The sequence below is a fragment of the Ascaphus truei genome, unplaced genomic scaffold, assembly GCF_040206685.1.
Source record: "Ascaphus truei isolate aAscTru1 unplaced genomic scaffold, aAscTru1.hap1 HAP1_SCAFFOLD_427, whole genome shotgun sequence".
NCBI classification, from domain to species: domain Eukaryota; kingdom Metazoa; phylum Chordata; class Amphibia; order Anura; family Ascaphidae; genus Ascaphus; species Ascaphus truei.
The window spans coordinates 48,922-62,500 of record NW_027456758.1 but is presented as its reverse complement, the minus strand read 5'-3'; the positions used below and the strand labels follow the sequence as shown (position 1 = coordinate 62,500).

The window sequence follows — 13,579 nt, the reverse complement described above, 5'->3', positions numbered from 1 at the left end:
CCAGGACATGCGTGAGAACGAGAGGTAACTCTCACTGTATTACTGCCTGTAACACATGTTATAACTCTGTGCCCAGGACATGCGTGAGAACGAGAGGTAACTCTCACTGTATTACTTCCTGTAACACGTTATAACTCTGTGCCCAGGACATGCGTGAGAACGAGAGGTAACTCTCACTGTATTACTGCCTGTAACACGTTATAACTCTGTGCCCAGGACATGCGTGAGAACGAGAGGTAACTCTCACTGTATTACTGCCTGTAACACGTTATAACTCTGTGCCCAGGACATACGTGAGAACGAGAGGTAACTCTCACTGTATTACTGCCTGTAACATGTTATAACTCTGTGCCCAGGACATGCGTGAGAACGAGAGGTAACTCTCACTGTATTACTGCCTGTAACACATGTTATAACTCTGTGCCCAGGACATGCGTGAGAACGAGAGGTAACTCTCACTGTATTACTGCCTGTAACACGTTATAACTCTGTGCCCAGGACATGCGTGAGAACGAGAGGTAACTCTCACTGTATTACTGCCTGTAACACACGTTATAACTCTGTGCCCAGGACATGCGTGAGAACGAGAGGTAACTCTCAGTGTATTACTGCCTGTAACACGTTATAACTCTGTGCCCAGGACATGCGTGAGAACGAGAGGTAACTCTCACTGTATTACTGCCTGTAACACACGTTATAACTCTGTGCCCAGGACATACGTGAGAACGAGAGGTAACTCTCACTGTATTACTGCCTGTAACACGTTATAACTCTGTGCCCAGGACATGCGTGAGAACGAGAGGTAACTCTCACTGTATTACTGCCTGTAACACACGTTATAACTCTGTGCCCAGGACATGCGTGAGAATGAGAGGTAACTCTCACTGTATTACTGCCTGTAACACACGTTATAACTCTGTGCCCAGGACATGTGTGAGAACGAGAGGTAACTCTCATTGTATTATTTCCTGTAACACGTTATAACTCTGTGCCCAGGACATGCGTGAGAACGAGAGGTAACTCTCACTGTATTACTGCCTGTAACACACGTTATAACTCTGTGCCCAGGACATGCGTGAGAACGAGAGGTAACTCTCACTGTATTACTGCCTGTCACATATTATAACTCTGTGCCCAGGACATGCGTGAGAACGAGAGGTAACTCTCACTGTATTACTGCCTGTAACACGTTATAACTCTGTGCCCAGGACATACGTGAGAACGAGAGATAACTCTCACTGTACTACTGCCTGTAACACGTTATAACTCTGTGCCCAGGACATGCGTGAGAACGAGAGGTAACTCTCACTGTATTACTGCCTGTAACACACGTTATAACTCTGTGCCCAGGACATGCTTGAGAACGAGAGGTAACTCTCACTGTATTACTGCCTGTAACACGTTATAACTCTGTGCCCAGGACATGCGTGAGAACGAGAGGTAACTCTCACTGTATCACTGCCTGTAACACACGTTATAACTCTGTGCCCAGGACATGCGTGAGAACGAGAGGTAACTCTCACTGTATTACTGCCTGTAACACGTTATAACTCTGTGCCCAGGACATGCGTGAGAACGAGAGGTAACTCTCACTGTATTACTGCCTGTAACACGTTATAACTCTGTGCCCAGGACATGCGTGAGAACGAGAGGTAACTCTCACTGTATTACTGCCTGTAACACATGTTATAACTCTGTGCTCAGGACATGCGTGAGAACGAGAGGTAACTCTCACTGTATTACTGCCTGTAACATGTTATAACTCTGTGCCCAGGACATGCGTGAGAACGAGAGGTAACTCTCACTGTATTACTGCCTGTAACACGTTATAACTCTGTGCCCAGGACATACGTGAGAACGAGAGGTAACTCTCACTGTATTACTGCCTGTAACACACGTTATAACTCTGTGCCCAGGACATGCGTGAGAACGAGAGGTAACTCTCACTGTATTACTGCCTGTAACACATGTTATAACTCTGTGCCCAGGACATGCGTGAGAACGAGAGGTAACTCTCACTGTATTACTGCCTGTAACACATGTTATATCTCTGTGCCCAGGACATGCGTGAGAACGAGAGGTAACTCTCACTGTATTACTGCCTGTAACACATGTTATAACTCTGTGCCCAGGACATGCGTGAGAACGAGAGGTAACTCTCACTGTATTACTGCCTGTAACACGTTATAACTCTGTGCCCAGGACATGCGTGAGAACGAGAGGTAACTCTCACTGTATTACTGCCTGTAACATGTTATAACTCTGTGCCCAGGACATGCGTGAGAACGAGAGGTAACTCTCACTGTATTACTGCCTGTAACACGTTATAACTCTGTGCCCAGGACATGCGTGAGAGGTAACTCTCACTGTATTACTGCCTGTAACACGTTATAACTCTGTGCCCAGGACATACGTGAGAACGAGAGGTAACTCTCACTGTATTACTGCCTGTAACACACGTTATAACTCTGTGCCAGGACATGTGTGAGAACGAGAGGTAACTCTCACTGTATTACTGCCTGTAACACGTTATAACTCTGTGCCCAGGACATGCGTGAGAACGAGAGGTAACTCTCACTGTATTACTGCCTGTAACACATGTTATAACTCTGTGCCCAGGACATGCGTGAGAACGAGAGGTAACTCTCACTGTATTACTGCCTGTAACACGTTATAACTCTGTGCCCAGGACATACGTGAGAACGAGAGGTAACTCTCACTGTATTACTGCCTGTAACACACGTTATAACTCTGTGCCAGGACATGCGTGAGAACGAGAGGTAACTCTCACTGTATTACTGCCTGTAACACGTTATAACTCTGTGCCCAGGACATGCGTGAGAACGAGAGGTAACTCTCACTGTATTACTGCCTGTAACACATGTTATAACTCTGTGCCCAGGACATGCGTGAGAACGAGAGGTAACTCTCACTGTATTACTGCCTGTAACACATGTTATAACTCTGTGCCCAGGACATGCGTGAGAACGAGAGGTAACTCTCACTGTATTACTGCCTGGTAACACACGTTATAAATAAATAAATAATCATACAGACAGCCCCATAATCCCAAGAATATTATGGTGAGGAGTAAAGTATTCAGCAGTACAACTGAATGCGGGACAAAACCATGCCAGGACCCAAGATGCAAAACCTGCGCAATGCTCTACACCAGCGGTGCGCAAACTGTGGGGCGCGACACTGCCGACGGGGGGCGCGGGGTTTACAGAGGCCCCGCGCGCTTCCCGAAGGCACTTAAATTAAGTGCCGGGGGAGCTGCAGGGCCTCTGTAAACCTAACTTACCGTGGCTCCGGCGGCTTCCTCCCTGTGTCGCCATGGCAACGCGGCGTCAAAATGACGCTGCGAGGTCATGTGACGTCACGTTGCTATGGCCGGAGCGCGGGTAAGTTGGGGTTGGGAGATGGGCGCGGGAGTGAGGGGACAGCCGGCAGGGGGGCGCAGGGAAAAAAGTTTGCGCCCCCCTGCTCTACACAGCGGACACAATACAAATACCACACAGGAATCGGGAATACAAAATCAGAGGCGGGTTCACCTGTTCCTCCAGCAATGTCGTGTACCTCATCATGTGCATGAAATGCCCAGGGGGCTGCTACTACATAGGTGAGACAGGACAGGGGCTAAACAAGAGAATGAACCTGCATCGCCACAGCATCACACGCGGAACAAGAGACAGTCCTGTTGGCGAACATTTCTATGACTGGCCATAAGATGAACGATCTGAGGGTTGCCATACTCAAAGGTAATCTTAAAACCCAGAAAGAGAGACGGTTGCATGAATACAAATTTATGCAACTGTTCGGGACACTTAGCAGTGGCCTAAACAGAGATCGAAATTTTATGAGTCACTACTGACACAAGTGAACTCCCTTCCCATGAGTGCTATAGGCCATGTCTGTACATACTGTGCTATATGTATGCACACACAGCTGTCTCTCACACATACTTATACTCCTTGTTTTTCCATCCCTATACACCAATAGGGACCACATAGTATCCACACACACTTTTAGTTATGCCACTATCTCCCACATTTCCACACCCACACCATTTATATCCAGTCCCACCCCACACACACCTTTTGTAAAGCACTATATATACTGTGGGCTCTCCATTCATGTTAATTCACACTGATACACACACACACACTCTTTCATCACTTGCTTTCAGGAACCTTTTGACACCTCCAGCCATAAAACACATCCACACTGGGGGAAGGACCAGCACAGATAACATTCCAAGAGACACTGTTTATAGTATAGCTTTTGCTTGCTTCATTCATTGTAACATCGCCGGAAGAAGAGATCAGTGTAGAAGAAGCAGTATGTGACAATGTGGGAAAATGATATCCAATGATATATATATGTTTGTGTGTGTGGTGTATGTATATATTTATGAAAGTTGCACAATGTTAATAAATAATTTATTCTCACGTCTTTTTTTTACATTTTTAAAATATTATATAATACACACACACACACACACACACACACACACACACACACACACACACACACACACACACACACACACACACACACACGTTCCCCAGTGACACACACAGTTACCCAATCACACACACTGATGGCTACCAAGTGACACACACACACAGTGATACCCGCCTCCCAAGCGCGCTTGCTGTCTCCTCTGCCAGGACAGCAAAAAGCTCCTGGTAGAGCGAGCGGCAGCAAGCGACAGCGAGCAGCAGCACCAAAGTATGTACTATGTCCCAGGCCTAAGACCTACGCTTCCGCGCGCTTGCGGAAGCCCCTACTAAAGCTGCTGTCATTGCGGCTGTAGGGGCTCACAGGTAAGTACGCGCGCGCCTCAGCGCTGACCATGCCTGAGGCCTAAGGGACGTTATCAGACGCCGGAATGCGTTATCCGACGCTCACCGCCACTGATTAACATAGGACTCACTTTACAACTGTTTCATTATCCAACGCTACCTGTATGTATATGTGTGTGCAGGTATACGTATAGGGGGTAGTGATACAAAAAACAAGCGCAAATAACACCACTTTAAACAAAAATAGCAACAAACAGTTAGTATACTGTCCTTAGAGAGTGCCGCTCCCGACACAGGACTCAGACCAAATCCAACCAGCAAGCGACGAAGGAAACCGGTGCGCAAATCTCATCAGGACACGGGAGGGAGGAAACGAAGACACCAAATAGTGCAATATCGTCAATTACAACAGTGTGGTCAGTGTTGAAAGCGCTATAAAGTTTGCGCTCGCGTGTACAACGTGATATTGGGGCGTTGCGGTTGTTAGAAGTTAATAACTTTATCCAGATACATGCTCCAGGTCAGCACCGAAATTGTTCCACAGGAAAGGAAGGAAATCCACACACAGGAGAAAAGCAAAATAGTATAATACTGCTTCTAATATTAAGCACACAAAGTATTCCCCTGACATACGTGTCTCTGTGGGGGGCATTCAGACCACCCTGGGTCATAGGGACAGACAGTATTCTTCACAGCACCGCGGCCGTCCCAGCATGCACTGGGCTGATTGGTGCAGTCCTCCACTGTGAATGTCGCCAGCAAAGTGCCGCTCTGTAATCCACGACTCACCCAACGCGCGTTTCTACTTAGATTAGCGCCTGAGGAAGACTATTAAGTAGAAACGCGCGTTGGGTGAGTCGTGGATTACAGAGCGGCACTTTGCTGGCGACATTCACAGTGGAGGACTGCACCAATCAGCCCAGTGCATGCTGGGATGGCCGCGGTGCTGTGAAGAACACCGTCTGTCCCTATGACCCAGGGTGGTCTGAATGCCCCCCACAGAGACACGTATGTCAGGGGAATACTTTGTGTGCTTAATATTAGAAGCAGTATTATACTATTTTGCTTTTCTCCTGTGTGTGGATTTCCTTCCTTTCCTGTGGAACAATTTCGGTGCTGACCTGGAGCATGTATCTGGATAAAGTTATTAACTTCTAACAACCGCAACGCCCCAATATCACGTTGTACACGCGAGCGCAAACTTTATAGCGCTTTCAACACTGACCACACTGTTGTAATTGACAATATTGCACTTTTTGGTGTCTTCGTTTCCTCTCTTATATGCATATGGGGGGTGTATTATATACAGTGTATACGCATCCCTGTACATGCATATGGGGTACAGGGGGTGTGCAGATAGACACACACAGTGACAGTGACACACACACACACAGTGACAGTGACACCCACACACACACACACACACAGTGACAGTGACAGTGACACACTGACACAGTGACACACACACATACACACATACACACATACACAGTGACACACACACACACACAGTGACACACACACACACAGTGACACACACACACACAGTGACACACACACACACACACAGTGACACACACACACACACACAGTGACACACACACACACAGTGACACACACACACACAGTGACACACACAGTGACACACACAGTGACACACACAGTGACACACATACAGTACACAGTGACACACATACAGTACACAGTGACACACATACAGTACACAGTGACACACATACAGTACACAGTGACACACACACAGTACACAGTGACACACACACAGTACACAGTGACACACACACAGTGACACACACACAGTGACACACACAGTACAGTGACACACACAGTACAGTGACACACACAGTACAGTGACACACAGTGACACACAGTGACACACACACAGTACACAGTGACACACACACAGTACACAGTGACACACACACAGTACACAGTGACACACACACAGTACACAGTGACACACACACAGTACACAGTGACACACACACAGTACACAGTGACACACACACAGTACACAGTGACACACACACAGTACACAGTGACACACACACAGTGACACACACACAGTGACACACACACAGTGACACACACACACAGTGACACAGTGACACACACACACAGTGACACAGTCACACACACACACAGTGACACAGTCACACACACACACAGTGACACAGTCACACACACAGTGACACAGTCACACACACACAGTGACACAGTCACACACACACAGTGACACAGTCACACACACACAGTGACACAGTCACACACACACAGTGACACAGTCACACACACACAGTGACACAGTCACACACACACAGTGACAGTCACACACACACAGTGACAGACACACACACACAGTGACAGACACACACACACACAGTGACAGTCACACTGACAGTCACACACACACACACACACACACACACACACACACACACACACAGTGACACAGTCACACACACACAAACACAGTGACACAGTCACACACACACAGTGACACAGTCACACACACACACACACACACAGTGACACAGTTATACACACACACACAGACACACACAGACACACACATAGTGACACAGTTATACACACACACAGACACACACAGACACACACATAGTGACAGTTACACACACACACACACACACACACACACACACACACACACACAACACACAGAGACACACACACAGTGACACAGTGACACACACACACAGTGACACACACACACAGTGACACAGTGACACACACACAGACACACAGACACACACAGTGGCACAGTGTCGCGCGCGCGCCCCGGCCGCCATCTTGTCTCCTCCTCACCTGCGCGGGCGCGGCCGGCTCTTTCCCTCACTAATATCCGGGGGTAGGCGGGGTCCCGCGGGCTCAATCCGCCGCCATCCGTGCTGGGGAGCCCCCGCTGTGCCTCTCCGGACCCGGGCTGCGGTGGGGGGGGGCTGTCCGCGCAGGTTCCCCCCGGTATTGGCGGGCGGGGCGGGCACAGCTCGTGAGGAGGCTCCGGATTCGCGGGGCCGGGACCGGCGCTCACTGCGGCGCAAAATGGCGACCAGTCCTCGCGAGAACACGGGAAGCGGTTACTAGCGTCACGAAAGGGGCGGGGTCAAGAGGCAACCGCCAGGAGCATGACGGGAGTTGTAGTTCAACCGTCCTAGAGATGCAAGAAATGTCCAGAGCAACGTGACCCCGCAGAGCAACGTGACCCGCAGAGCAACGTGACCCGCAGAGCAACGTGATCCGGCAGAGCAACGTGACCCGGCAGAGCAACGTGACCCCCGCAGAGCAACGTGACCCCGCAGAGCAACGTGACCCGCAGAGCAACGTGATCCGGCAGAGCAACGTGACCCGGCAGAGCAACGTGACCCGGCAGAGCAACGTGACCCCCGCAGAGCAACGTGACCCCGCAGAGCAACGTGACCCCGCAGAGCAACGTGACCCGCAGAGCAACGTGACCCCGCAGAGCATCGTGACCCCCGCAGAGCAACGTGACCCCGCAGAGCAACGTGACCCGGCAGAGCAACGTGACCCGGCAGAGCAACGTGACCCGCAGAGCAACGTGACCCCGCAGAGCATCGTGACCCCGCAGACCAACGTGACCCCGCAGAGCAACGTGACCCGGCAGAGCAACGTGACCCGGCAGAGCAACGTGACCCCGCAGAGCATCGTGACCCCACAGAGCAACCCGCAGAGCAACGTGACCCGCAGAGCAACGTGACCCGCAGAGCAACGTGACCCCGCAGAGCAACGTGACCCGCAGAGCAACGTGACCCCGCAGAGCATCGTGACCCCGCAGAGCAACGTGACCCCGCAGACCAACGTGACCCCGCAGAGCAACGTGACCCCGCAGAGCAACGTGACCCCGCAGAGCATCGTGACCCCACAGAGCAACCCGCAGAGCAACGTGACCCGCAGAGCAACGTGACCCGCAGAGCAACGTGACCCCGCAGAGCAACGTGACCCGCAGAGCAACGTGACCCCGCAGAGCAACGTGACCCGCAGAGCAACGTGACCCCCGCAGAGCAACGTGACCCGCAGAGCAACGTGACCCGCAGAGCAACGTGACCCCGCAGAGCAACGTGACCCCGCAGAGCAACGTGACCCCGCAGAGCATCGTGACCCGCAGAGCAAAGTGACCCCGCAGAGCAACGTGCCCCGCAGAGCAGCGTGACCCCGCAGAGCATCGTGACCCCGCAGAGCAACGTGACCCGGCAGAGCAACGTGACCCGCAGAGCAACGTGACCCCCGCAGAGCAACGTGACCCCCGCAGAGCAACGTGACCCGCAGAGCAGCGTGACCCGGCAGAGCAACGTGACCCGCAGAGCAACGTGACCCCAGCAGAGCAACGTGACCCGCAGAGCAACGTGACCCCGCAGAGCATCGTGACCCGGCAGGGCAACGTGACCCGGCAAAGCAACGTGACCCGCAGAGCAACGTGACCCGCAGAGCAACGTGAGCCGCAGAGCAACGTGACCCCGCAGAGCAACGTGACCCCGCAGAGCAACGTGACCCCGCAGAGCAACCCGCAGAGCAACGTGACCCGGCAAAGCAACGTGACCCGCAGAGCAACGTGACCCCGCAGAGCAACGTGACCCCCGCAGAGCTACGTGACCCCGCAGAGCAACGTGACCCGCAGAGCAACGTGACCCCCGCAGAGCAACGTGACCCCGCAGAGCAACGTGACCCCGCAGAGCAACGTGACCCCCACAGAGCAACGTGACCCCGCAGAGCAACGTGACCCCGCAGAGCAGCGTGACCCCGCAGAGCAACGTGACCCCGCAGAGCAACGTGACCCCGCAGAGCAACGTGACCCGCAGAGCAACGTGACCCCGCAGAGCAACGTGACCACCGCAGAGCAACGTGACCCGCAGAGCAACGTGACCCCGCAGAGCAACGTGACCCGCAGAGCAACGTGACCACCGCAGAGCAACGTGACCCGCAGCGCAACGTGAACCCGCAGAGCAACGTGACCCCGCAGAGCAACGTGACCACCGCAGAGCAACGTGACCCCCGCAGAGCAACGTGACCCCGCAGAGCAACGTGACCCCGCAGAGCAACGTGACCTCGCAGAGCAACGTGACCCGCAGAGCAACGTGACCCGCAGAGCAACGTGACCCCGCAGAGCAACCCACAGAGCAACGTGACCCCCGCAGAGCAACGTGACCCCCGCAGAGCAACGTGACCCGCAGAGCAACGTGACCCCGCAGAGCAACCCGCAGAGCAACGTGACCCGCAGAGCAACGTGACCCGCAGAGCAACGTGACCCCGCAGAGCAACCCGCAGAGCAATGTGACCCCCGCAGAGCAACGTGACCCCCGCAGAGCAACGTGACCCGCAGAGAAACGTGACCCCCGCAGAGCAACGTGACCCCCGCAGAGCAACGTGACCCCGCAGAGCAACGTGAACCCGCAGAGCAACGTGACCTCGCAGAGCAACGTGACCCCGCAGAGCAACGTGACCCCTGCAGAGCAACGTGACCCCCGCAAAGCAACGTGACCACGCAGAGCAACGTGACCCCCGCAGAGCAACGTGACCCCCGCAGAGCAACGTGACCCCGCAAAGCAACGTGACCCCCGCAGAGCAACATGACCCCGCAGAGCAACGTGACCCGCAGAGCAACGTGACCCCGCAAAGCAACGTGACCTCGCAGAGCAACGTGACCCCCGCAGAGCAACGTGACCCCCGCAGAGCAACGTGACCCCGCAGAGCAACGTGACCCCGCAGAGCAACGTGACCCCCGCAGAGCAATTACCGTGTGACACCGGCAGAGCAATCACCGTGTGACTCCCGCAGAGCAATTACCGTGTGACACCGCAGAGCAATCACCGTGTGACACCCGCAGAGCAATTACCGTGTGACACCGCAGAGCAATCACCGTGTGACACCCGCAGAGCAATTACCGTGTGACACCGCAGAGCAATTACCGTGTGACACCCGCAGAGCAAATACCATGTGACTCCCGCAGAGCAATTACCGTGTGACACCTGCAGAGCAAATACCATGTGACTCCCGCAGAGCAATGACCGTGTGACACCTGCAAAGCAATCACCGTGTGACACCCGCAGAGCAATTCCCGTGTGACACCCGCAGAGCAATTCCCGTGTGACACCCGCAGAGCAATTCCCGTGTGACTCCCGCAGAGCAACTACCGTGTGACACCCGGAGAGCAACTACCGTGTGGCACCCGCAGAGCAACTACCGTGTGACACCCGCAGAGCAATTCCCGTGTGACACCCGCAGAGCAATTCCCGTGTGACACCCGCAGAGCAATTCCCGTGTGACACCCGCAGAGCAATTCCCATGTGACACCCCCAGAGCAATTCCCATGTGACACCCGCAGAGCAACTACTGTGTGACACCCGCAGAGCAACTACTGTGTGTGACGGTGAGGGGGTACCCAGGCCATTAATAAAGGTATTTGGCCCGGCTGGGAGCCCCTGAGCCATATTGGGGAATTGTAAAATGTCAGCTCTGCAGCCCAGTAATGGCAGAAACACAGTGTTTGTGATAAAACTGTATATGCGTGTCTTATTATTCCAGGAGTGTTAAGTGTCACGATGGACGCACTTATTAACACATTTATATTTTGTGGGTCCCAATTGAGCAAAATAAACTGAGATTTATTCCCTTGATAGGCAAACACACGACAACTGCAGAATAAACTTAATAATTACACTTACGGGTATAGGAACAGGGGATAATGTCCAGAAAGGTGCAAAGCACCAGAAGATTGTCTTTTAAAATGTAGTCCTTTTGCAAGGACATAAATTGCGAGCCCCAATCCTTCTGTGAATGTGCAAAGTCTTTTCTGGTTCGTTGGGGTTAATCGAATAACCCCCAGCACTCACAGTGTCCTAACGCAGAGTTTTGTCCTTGGTTCCGATGTAATAAGACTCTTTGCGTTCCAGGAATGTGCTGCTGCTCTTCTCTGCTATTAGGAGCGTGTTGGAAATCCGCTCACATGGTAGAATGAAAAACGAAAGACAACGGGGATAGCCTGGGTGGGATGTATATAGGGTTTGAAAGCCTATTCCCAACATACCCACCCAATCCCCCTCGTGGGAAAGTAATCATTCCCCAATCCCCTACTTGCCCACAGTTTGGAGAGTGGGCACTAGGGACTTCCTGTTCACACAGAGTCTGTGCGACAACGCCACCTTGGCTACTTAGCATAGGTGCCCTCCCCTCTTTACCTTGCCCCTCTCAGGCTGGAGGGAAACTCAAGATGTGAGCTAGCCCAGATGGTCAACAGGATTTCCTCTTTAGCACCCATCAGCCAATTCACCCCCACCGGACTCTGGGTCTTTTGATATGCAACTTTCAGAGAGACTCACAGGTATTGCCCCCAGCATGTGACCTTTGAAGCTTGCATAGGCAAGTGAACCAGCGCATAGGTGTCAAAACATTTGGTTCTTGTACATTTTAATGACAGGAGAAAAAAACTTCCTCCTGTTTGTCCCTGTTTAAAACCTGCAGCAACAATACACTTTATTGAAAATACATGTTCCCCTTATCTCACACTTATATTTTTCATATGTGTGTGCTTGGGATGTACTCTACTGCAAGCACATACAATCCTGCAAAATGGGGACAACAAGGGACAGAGGGAAAAATAAGACATGTACAGTGCATGAAAAATTAACCCCTTCGTCCCCAATACGAAATAGGGGTAATCAGCCGAGCACACTGCCTTTATTACTGCGCTGATTACCCCCATTTTCGCCACATTAAGCAGCGGACATTTCCCTGCTTCAGCACAGATCAGAATAGTAAGACCGGGCAGGGGAATTAATTACATTCAGGTCCCCCCGGTATATACTCGAGAACCCTAGAACCAGGGGGGGTTCAGAGTAAAGTCATTTTTAAGATTGTGTGTAACTGGTCGTGTTTTCGTGTAAGTGCATGAAAGGAAAAATGGTTTTAAAACCCAGCAGCTCGCAGCACAGCAGGCGGCGCTTTGCTAACGGTCGCTAGGAAGCGCCGTGAGATTTGCTGTGAGCGCTGCTCGGGTATTTAAAAGTTGGCTGATGGTATTATCACTGTGTAAAAGGGGCAGTGCTTAGACACAGCCTTTTTGATGTGTTTAGAGGCTATACTGTATGTGGTACCATGGGTATGCCTTCCTGCCACGTGATGACGTCAGACACCGAGGGCGGACGCAATGAGGCTATACTGCATGTGGTACCATGGGTATGCCTTCCTGCCACGTGATGACGTCAGACACCGAGGGCGGACGCAATGAGGCTATACTGTATGTGGTACCATGGGTATGCCTTCCTGCCACGTGATGACGTCAGACACCGAGGGCGGAAGCAATGAGGCTATACTGTATGTGGTACCATGGGTATGCCTTCCTGCCACGTGATGACGTCAGACACCGAGGGCGGAAGCAATGAGGCTATACTGCATGTGGTACCATGGGTATGCCTTCCTGCCACGTGATGACGTCAGACACCGAGGGCGGAAGCAATGAGGCTATACTGCATGTGGTACCATGGGTATGCCTTCCTGCCACGTGATGACGTCAGACACCGAGGGCGGAAGCAATGAGGCTATACTGTATGTGGTACCATGGGTATGCCTTCCTGCCACGTGATGACGTCAGACACCGAGGGAGGAAGCAATGAGGCTATACTGTATGTGGTACCATGGGTATGCCTTCCTGCCACATGATGACGTCAGACACCGAGGGCGGAAGCAATGAGGCTATACTGTATGTGGTACTATGGGTATGC

At 52.1% G+C, this 13,579-nt stretch overlaps 1 protein-coding gene across 1 annotated transcript in view; it reads right to left on the bottom strand.

Annotated features, from left to right (window-relative positions):
* Positions 1-7,903, bottom strand: part of LOC142484023 (helicase SRCAP-like) — a 178,103-nt gene extending 170,200 nt beyond the window's left edge. The window contains 1 exon segment of the mRNA XM_075583987.1: positions 7,653-7,903. The gene's annotated coding sequence lies outside the window, so the exon portion shown is untranslated.
* Between the last annotated feature and the right edge of the window lie 5,676 nt (positions 7,904-13,579).